Source organism: Triticum dicoccoides, chromosome 6B (assembly GCF_002162155.2).
Source record: "Triticum dicoccoides isolate Atlit2015 ecotype Zavitan chromosome 6B, WEW_v2.0, whole genome shotgun sequence".
In the NCBI taxonomy this organism is placed as follows: Eukaryota; Viridiplantae; Streptophyta; class Magnoliopsida; order Poales; family Poaceae; genus Triticum; species Triticum dicoccoides.
The window spans coordinates 585,489,255-585,499,065 of NC_041391.1; positions in this window are offsets into that span (position 1 = coordinate 585,489,255).

Genomic DNA, 9,811 nt, shown 5'->3' on the forward strand with positions numbered 1-9,811 from the left:
ATTCGCCCTCGTGACTGCTGGGACCCACCAGCTACATCTTCACACGTAAGGAAGTGCGTCCGGGCAAACAAAAAACGATTCGCCCCGTGACTGCTGGGACCCACCAGCTACATCTTCGCACGCAAGGAAGTGCCTGACAGTCGGGACCCACCTGGTCGAAGCGTACGTAGCGTTGTCATCCTGGTCGCGAACATGTACGTACATATATACTGGTCGATGTAGAGGCACACATGTGTCGTAGTAGAGGCGCGTACATGTCGTAGTAGAGGCGCGCACGTAGCATGTACACGTACATACAACAGCCAGGGTGCAAGAAAGAAAATACGACCACGTACGTACATATGGGCAGGGTCTCGAACGCCTACTCGCGCATACGTACTGACCAGGGTTCGTGTACATGGCTGGGTCGGAACGGAGAAACAGCGTCGTCCTCGTGTTCATGGGGAGCCAACCGGCTGGGTCAGAATGGAATGCGTCGTCGTGTTCATCGGGAGGGCTTGAACGGAACAGGCGATGGAAACGAGGCCTGGCGTACCGCAGAACGGAGGAAACGGCCTTGTGTTTGACCGACCACATTCGAAACGGGATCCTGTTCATCGGTAAGGGTGTGGCATAGAACAAAACGGAGGAAACGGACCTCATACGGTCAAAACGGGGGTCCTGTTGATCGGGAGGGGTGTGGCATACTGCAAAACGGACGAAACGGACCTCCTACGGTCGAAACGGGGGTCCTGTTGATCGGGAGGGGTGTGGCGTAACGCAAAACAGACGAAACGGACTTGTGTTGGAGCGCTACGGTCGAAACGGGGGTCGTGTTCATCGGGAGGGATGTGGCGTACCGCAAAACGGGACTCCACGGGATACTGTTCATCTCCACCGTCGACCTCCTCCAGCCTCCACGGGCTACCTTCGACCTCCTCCAGCCTCCACGGGCTCCTGTTCATCCAGCCTCCACCGCGCGCTACTCCACCGGCTACTATTCAACCACCCCTCCACGGGCACCCCTCCACCGTCTACTGTTCATCAAGCCCTCCACACCACGCGGTCCTGTTCATCCAGAGGCAACGCCACCGCTCACTGTTCCCCCGCAACACTCACTATTCATCCAGTCGATCGGCTTCAGTTAGCAGCAGTAGCAAAGGAATCGCTCGATCGGGTTCAGTTAACAGCCATCGATCGATCGCTCGAGTTCAGTAATGCGTAGCCTGCAGTGCAATCGCTCGGGTTCAGTTAGAGCCCAACGCCTCGCTTGGGTTCAGTTAGAGCTAACGCCTCACACACACGCGCGTATGCGTACCAGAGAAACGCGCATCGCTTGGCCCCCGACCTCCCACCGTAACCGGGAACTCGCCGAAATTTTCCTCGCCCTCGCTTCTACCACGATTTTTTCCGTCATGGACGGCCCAAAGAATGTCATGCAGCTGCGTCTCCGGCCCGCCCAGGACGAAAAGCCCATTTTTTTCATGATTTTTTGTCATAGAAGTAGGAGCCCACCACATCTATGATGATACCGGGTTTTGTCACAATTATCGTCATAGAAGTGTCATATGTATGACATAATTTTTTTTCATTCGGCCCAAAATGTCACGGATGTGTCTTTTTTTTGTAGTGCAAGGAGATCGCTTACTTCGTGAAGATCTACCCTAGTGAGGCAAGTCCTTCGTGGGCGACGGCCATGGTGGGATAGACAAGGTTGCTTCTTCGTGGACCCTTCGTGGGTGGAGCCCTCCGCGGACTCGCGCAACCGTTACCCTTCGTGGGTTGAAGTCTCCATCAACGTGGATGTACGATAGCACCACCTATCGGAACCACGGATAAAAAATCTCCGAGTCTCCAAATTACGTTTGCACACTCCAATCCCATCCATTTACATTATTTTAATTTGCATGCTTTACTTTTCGCTGCCCATATACTCTTTTCATGCTTGCTTGATATGTACTGTGAATGTTAAAACTTGTGCCAAACTCCACTTCAACTTAAAGAAATTAAAAACTGCAACTTTTCTTACTTAGAGTCTATTCACCCCCTCTAGATATCTCTTCTCGATCCTTTCAATTGGTACAGAGCTTTGGTCTCCATTGCTTTGGTTTAAACACCATTGGAGGAAGATGGGTGAGTCTACTTTGGGGAGTCTTAGACATAGAGTGCCTAAACTTGATGGAGAGTATTTTCCTGAGTGCAAAAATGAGATGCTTGTGATTTTCAATGAATATATCATTTGAACAAGTACATTACTAGCCCTTGTGCACCTCATGTTGATCCTATGCATCCTACGCTTGATGAGTCAATTGACATGATTCGCAATCTTAGAACTGTTGATCTTATCACTAGAGGTTTGCCTAGAAACTTGATAGGTTGCTTGCCTACTCTTAAGTGTGCCTACACCATTTGGAAATTTCTTGAGGAACGCTTTCCAAACTATTCTTTGCAAAATCTAGATGAAATTCTCCATAAGTCTATTGCCTTGAGTAAGATGAATTCCAATGATCCTAAGTTTGGTGATTGTCTATTTGAGCTTACAAATCTTATGCGTGCCAAAGGAGATGTTGGAATTATTAGCGATATTATTTCCGAAGCTATTAGAATTCATAAAGAAGATCATTGTCAAACTCATTCTAATGAATCACTCTCTCTAGGAATTGATCCATCACATGACGATGTTGAACATGGATACTATGATGAGGATGATGATAGTGACTTCGATCTTGATGATGCAATGAGACACTTTGGTCTTATGGAAAATCTTCGGGGATACATGGCAGGAGGAAAGGAATGGGTTCTTGATAGTGGATGTACTGATCACATGGCCGGAGATAAAGATATGTTTTGCGAGCCTGCTGAAAACGACGACCCCCGAAAGTATGTCACTTTTGGTGATAACTCAAAGGGTAAGTGGTTGGCCTCGGTAAGGTGGCCATCTCACATGATAGCTCCATACAAAATGTCATGATTGTTGAATCTCTTGGGTACAATTTACTTTCAGTATCTAGACTTGCTGATTTCGGTTTCAATGTCCTATTTACTGAAGTAGATTGCCAAGTGTTTCGAAGATACAATCATAAAATGGTCTTTACCGGTATACGTAGAGGTGATCTTTATATTGTTGATTTCACTAAAAATGCTCAACCTAGAACTTGCTTAATTGCTAAATCCTCTAAAGGTTGGTTGTGGCATAGACGGTTAGGTCATGTGGGCATGCGAAACCTTGACAAGCTTATTAAAGCAAATCATATCCTTGGTGTTAACGATGTCATATTTGATAAGGATAGACTTTGCAGTGCTTGTCAAGCAGGTAAACAGGTTGGAGGAAGGCATCCCGTGAAGAACATCATGACCAAAAGGAGCCCGCTCGAGCTACTTCACATGGATCTTTTTGGTCCCAACGCTTACAAAAGTCTCGGGGGAAATTCTTTTGGTCTAGTTATAGTTGATAATTTTTCAAGATTTACATGGGTGTTCTTTCTCGATGATAAAGCACAGGTCCAAAAGATCTTCAAAAACTTCGCTAGGAAGGCCCAAAATCAATTTGAAGTGAAGATCAAGAAGTTTCGCAGCGACAACGGAACGGAGTTCAAGAACGCAAATGTGGACACCTTTCTTGATGAAGAGGGGATTTCACTTGAGTTCTCAGCTACGTACACACCTCAACAAAATGGAGTTGTTGAGAGGAAGAACCGGATGCTCATCGAAATGGCGAGAATGATGCTTGGTGAGTACAAGACGCTGAAGCACTTTTGGGCAGAAGCGGTTGAGACAGCTTGTCATGCAACAAATCGCTTGTATCTTCACAAACCACTCGGCAAGACGGCATACGAGCTCTTCACTGATAACAAACCCCAAGTTGGATACTTTCGAGTATTTGGCTCAAAGTGCTACATTCTTGATAAGCATAGTCATTCTAAAATTGCTCCTAAATCTCATGAAGGTTTCCTACTTGGTTATGGCTCAAACTCTCACACTTACCGTGTCTACAATAATTTCACCCGAAAGGTTGAAGAGACGTTAGATTCATCTCGCAAGTAGAGGAATGGCCAATTGATGTATTAGACAAAGATCCTTCGGAAGCAATCCAAGACTTGTCTATTGGCAAGATTCGTCCAACGGAGGTGAAGGAGAGTACCTCGTCCATCCAAGTGGAAGCTTCCACCTCACGACAAAGTGAACTAAGAGTTGATACGGAAGCATCCACAAGTGGGACACACCAAGACAAAGAAAACGAGGAAGTAGATGAAGATCGACAACCTCCTTCTCCACCATGACAAGAGAATGACAACGTCAACAATGAAGAAGGCCAAGAAGAATAACAAGATGAAGAAGATGTTCCACCCAAAGCAAAATCTTTCACGAGTTCGAGCAAGAGTTGCCAAAGACCATCCCGTCGAGCAAATCTACAATGATATCCAAACCGGGAGAATCACTTGCTCTAAAACTTGTTTGGCTAACTTTTGTGAACATTATTCATTCATCTCTAGCATTGAACCTATGAAGGTTGAATAAGCATTGGAAGATCCGTATTGGATAAACGCCATGCATGAAGAGCTACACAACTTTGAGAGAAATCAAGTTTGGACATTGGTTGAGAAGCCCAACAACAACCACAACATCATTGGTACCAAATGGGTGTTTTGCAACAAGCAAGATGAAGATGGACACGTAGTTCGCAACAAAGCACGTCTCGTCACCCAAGGCTACACTTAAGTCGAAGTTATGGACTATGGTGAGACATATGCCCCCGTTGCTAGACTTGACTCCATCCGCATCTTACTTGCCTATGATAATCACCATGATATCACCTTGTACCAAATGGACATTAAAAGTGCTTTTCTAAATGGTGAAATAGAGGAGGAAGTTTATGTTAAGCAACCTCCCGGCTTTGTCAATCCTAAGAAACCTAATCATGTTTACAAACTTCACAAAGCTCTTTATGGTCTTAAACAAACTCCTAGAGCATGGTATAAATGCTTGACCAAGTTCCTTATTGAAAAAGGCTTTGAAATTGGAAAATTTGATTCTACTCTTTTTACTAAAAGGGTTAATGGAGAACTATTTGTGTGCCAAATCTATGTTGATGATATTATATTTGGTTCGATTAACCCTCACTTTAGTGAAAAGTTTGGAAAGCTAATGTCGGAGAAGTTTGAGATGTCTATGATGAGTGAACTCAAATTCTTTCTCGGTTTGCAAATCAAGCAAACTAAGGAAGGTACCTTTGTCTCTCAAACAAAGTACACCAAGGACTTATTCAAGAAGTTCAATATGCAAGAATGCAAAGGTATGACTACACCCATGCCTACTAGTGGACATCTTGATTTGACCAAAGATGGTGAACCGGTTGATCAAAAGGTTTACCGCTCCATGATTGGTTCATTGTTATATCTATTTGCCTCACGTCCCGATATTATGCTAAGTGTGTGCATGTGTGCACGATATCAAGTGGCTCCTAAAGAATGTCATCTTAAGGCTGTGAAAAGGATAATGAGATACTTAATACACACACCAAATTTTGGCATTTGGTATCCTAAGAGGTCTTCTTTTGATCTTGTTGATTACTCCAATTCGGACTATGCCGGAGACAAGGTTGATAGAAAGTCCACTTTGGGTACTTGTCAATTTCTTGGTAGATCTCTTGTGTCTTGGTCCTCCAAGAAACAAAACTCGATATCCTTATCCACCGCCGAAGCGGGATACATTGCCGCTGGTTCATGTTGTGCTCAATTACTTTGGATGACCCAAACTCTTAAAGATTATGGGATATATGTGAAACATGTTCCATTGCTTTGTGACAATGAAAGTGCTATCAAGATTGCTCACAATCCCGTGCAACACTCTCGAACTAAGCATATTGAAGTCCGTCATCATTTCATTCGAGATCATTTTGCTAAGGGTGATATTAACCTTAAGCATGTTCGTACCGACAAGCAATTGGCGGATATGTTCACTAAACCACTTGATGAAAAAGTGTTTTGCAGGTTGAGAGGTGAATTAAACATCATTGATGCTTCAAACTTGGAGTAGGAACTCCTTTTGGATACATGCAAGACATGAGCCTATGACTAATCCTTGATATTTCTCTTATGATGATAATCTTATGTCTTGTATATATTTGCACCTTGCATGTTATCTAACCCACTTGGATGAATCTAAATCTATGAGATTGCAACTCACTCACATCTTGAGCAATCTCTACATTACCAAGTCTCTACGCAATGGTGGTTGAAGACAAGGAAGCACGAAACCCTTCAAACATATCCTTTGACAAATTCTATATTGAGTTTCATGGTTGTCATTTTGGATACACAAGTGCTCTTCCTTGCAAGACTAACCCATGTAGGTAGATGAACTCAAATTCCAAGTGGAGCACCCAACTCTTGATGAGCTACATCAACCTTGAGCAACCCACACAAGTTCAACTATAGGATCACGATCAACACCGCCACCCAAGGTATGTTATTCCATCTTAGAGAAGTTTTACTCCAAGTCATGAGTCAAAGCAACTCAAGATGTGAATGCATAAAAATGCTTAAACGAAAAATGGTAACCCCATTTTGAGCTTAAACGATGAGTATGACCTATGATCAAGTGATCTCACTTGACTCCTAAGTCAATATACTCTAACATAGGTGACATTGCTGCTGACCAATTCTAGATGAAGTTCTCTTGTGTTCTTTTTCTGTGCTCTTGCATCTGTCTCATGCATATTTGTTTCCCCTTTGAAAAAAAATTCATCTAGATTTCTTTTCTGTTTCTTTTTATTCTGCATTCCCTGCATCGAATTCGTTGCAAATCTTTCAGTTAATTCCTTGCAAATCCTTGTGAGATCTTACTTGTCTAGTGAGCTGAGGTGACAAGTGTTTTCCCTGTGATGAACTCGATCACACCGGTCTGTTGTTTTCGGTCCAACCGAATTCTTTCGGTACAACCGAAGCACACAACTCGGTGCCACCGATTTCATTGCAGGAAAAACAACTTGCCACTTGTTCCTGCATTCTTTTTGATCCAGCTCCACTCAATGATTCTTGTCCTCTACCAGCATCACATTTGACTTGCTGCTTTGCTCTGTGACTCAAGGACCAAACCCATTTATAACACAATCCAGAAGAACCCTTCTTGGAAATTTATGTCAAAGGGGGAGAGAGAGATCACATCAAAGCTTGATCATTTCTATAGGGGGAGAGAATACTCAGAGAGAGAGAGACCCCAGATGCTTGGTGTTCAAGAGGAGAGAAGTCACATGTCTTTAAGAGGGGAAAGACATGTTCATATTTGATTGTTTGCATTAGCTCCGTTTCTTTTCTTTGCTTTGATTTTTCTATTCTCTATCTTCTCCCAGTATCCCATGCTAGATTCAGGGGGAGCAAGACATCTAAGGGAAGGAAATCCTTGAATTCATTGCACATCTTTACCTTTGGGGACATGTCTATATCCAATGGGGTACTCTCTCTACATGTCATCCCAGTCTTGGTACTCTTGTGGTTTCTTTTGTTTGCTCTGGCTAGTAGGTGTATTTGTGTTATCTAACCTTGTTTACGCAGGTTCATTCCTTCCTAAGCCAACTCAAGACCACAAGGTAAGTATATGCATCACAGTCATGTGTATGAGGATTTCTTGCTGATGTACATACTGTTTGCAAGAAGGACTCATGAGCATGAAGGTACATTTCCTATATTCACACCATTTTCTCTGATGCATATAGCCAAGATACATGTAACACATTTCTTACTCTGTCATGCTTATGCATTCACATGCTCCTATATTCCATATTTACATGATTGCATACATGTAGGGGGAGCCTATGCATGTTACATGTCTTTCCAAAGCTTTACTTGTTATTCTCTATATATTTATCTAAAGCTTTGATGTATGTTGTCATCAATTACCAAAAAGGGGGAGATTGAAAGCACAAGTGCTCCCTGGGTGATTTTGGTAATTAATGTCAACATATCTCTTGTTGGACTAATACTTTTACCTAGTATGTTTCAGATAAGTTCAACAATGGAGTGGCATGGACTAGAGGATGTGGAAGCCCTTCAAGATGCTAAGGACAAAGGATTGGCTCAAGCTCAAAGCACAAGACTCTACCTTTTACTTTTAGTGATCCAAGATCACATTGAGTCCATAGGAAAAGCCAATACTATCAAGAGGGGGTGAGGTGTTGCATAATGAGTTTCTTGCTCAAAGTGCTTAGTGATATGATCCAAAAACCCTCAACTACTTTCTCACATCCACATATGTCCCAAACCAAAAGTCAAACTCGGCCTTATCGAAACTTTCTATCTGGCGCCACTGAGTTCAGTTGACATAGCCATTGCTAGAAACCCTAGTCTTTTCGGTCTCACCGATAGGGATCTCGGTCTCACCGAGATGGTATTGTAATCTCTCTTTTTCCCTTTGTAACATTTCGGTCAAACTGAGATGAGCGATCGGTCCCACCGAGATTGCAATGCAAACTCACTGTTTCCCTTTCGTAACGTTTCGGTCCAACCGAGATGAGCGAATTGGTCCCACCGAGTTTGCCTGACCAACTCTTTGTGTGTCTATTACCAAAATCGGTCTCACCGAGTTTGTGTAATCGGTCTCATCGAGATTACGTTATGCCCTAACCCTAACTATATCGGTCCCACCGAGTTGACGTGTCGGTCGCACCGAAATGCCTAACGGTCACATTATGAACTAAATCGGTTTGACCGAGTTTCATGATTCGGTCCCACCGAGTTTGGTAAGTTGTGTGTAACGGTTAGATTTTGTATGGAGGCTATATATACCCCTCCACCCACTCTTCATTCGTGGAGAGAGCCATCAGAACATGCCTACACTTGTAACATACATTTTCTGAGAGAGAACCACCTACACTTGTGTTGAGGTCAAGATATTCCATTCCTACCACATAAATCTTGATCTCTAGCCTTCCCCAAGTTGCTTTCCACTCAAATCTTCTTTCCACCAAATCCAAATCCTGTGAGAGAGAGTTGAGTGTTGGGGAGACTATCATTTGAAGCACAAGAGCAAGGAGTTCATCATCAACACACCATTTGTTACTTCTTAGAGAGTGATGTCTCCTAGATTGGCTAGGTGTCACTTGGTAGCCTCCGTCAAGATTGTGGAGTTGAATCAAGGAGTTTGTAAGGGCAAGGAGATCACCTACTTCATGAAGATCTACCCTAGTGAGGCAAGTCCTTCGTGGGCGACGACCATGGTGGGATAGACAAGGTTGCTTCTTCGTGGACCCCTCGTGGGCGGAGCCCTCCGTGGACTCGCACAACCGTTACCCTTCGTGGGTTGGAGTCTCCATCAACGTGGATGTACGATAGCACCACCTATCGGAACCACGGATAAAAAATCTCTGTGTCTCCAAATTGCATTTGCACACTCCAATCCCATCCCTTTACATTCTTGCAATTTGCATGCTTTACTTTCCGCTGCCCATATACTCTTGTCATGCTTGCTTGATATGTATTGTGAATGTTAAAACTTGTGCCAAACTCCAATTCAACTTAAAGAAATTAAAAACTGCAACTTTTCTTACTTAGAGTCTATTCACCCCCCTCTAGACACCTCTTCTCGATCCTTTCACTCCTCAATGCTTTTTTACCGTTCCAAAAGAATTGTCCGGAGCATGATCCTGGTGGATTCTTGGATTCAGCCTTTCGTGGTTTGAGTATTTCAAAACAGGTTCATCAAGAAAATTTTGGTGATACTGGAAATCATCTCTCGAAAGAGGCTGACTAGTGATCCAATCAGGGATGTATCATGAAATTCTAGTGATAAACTTGGTGTTTGTATTGATAGTCTGGAAGAGATGCCAATAATTATC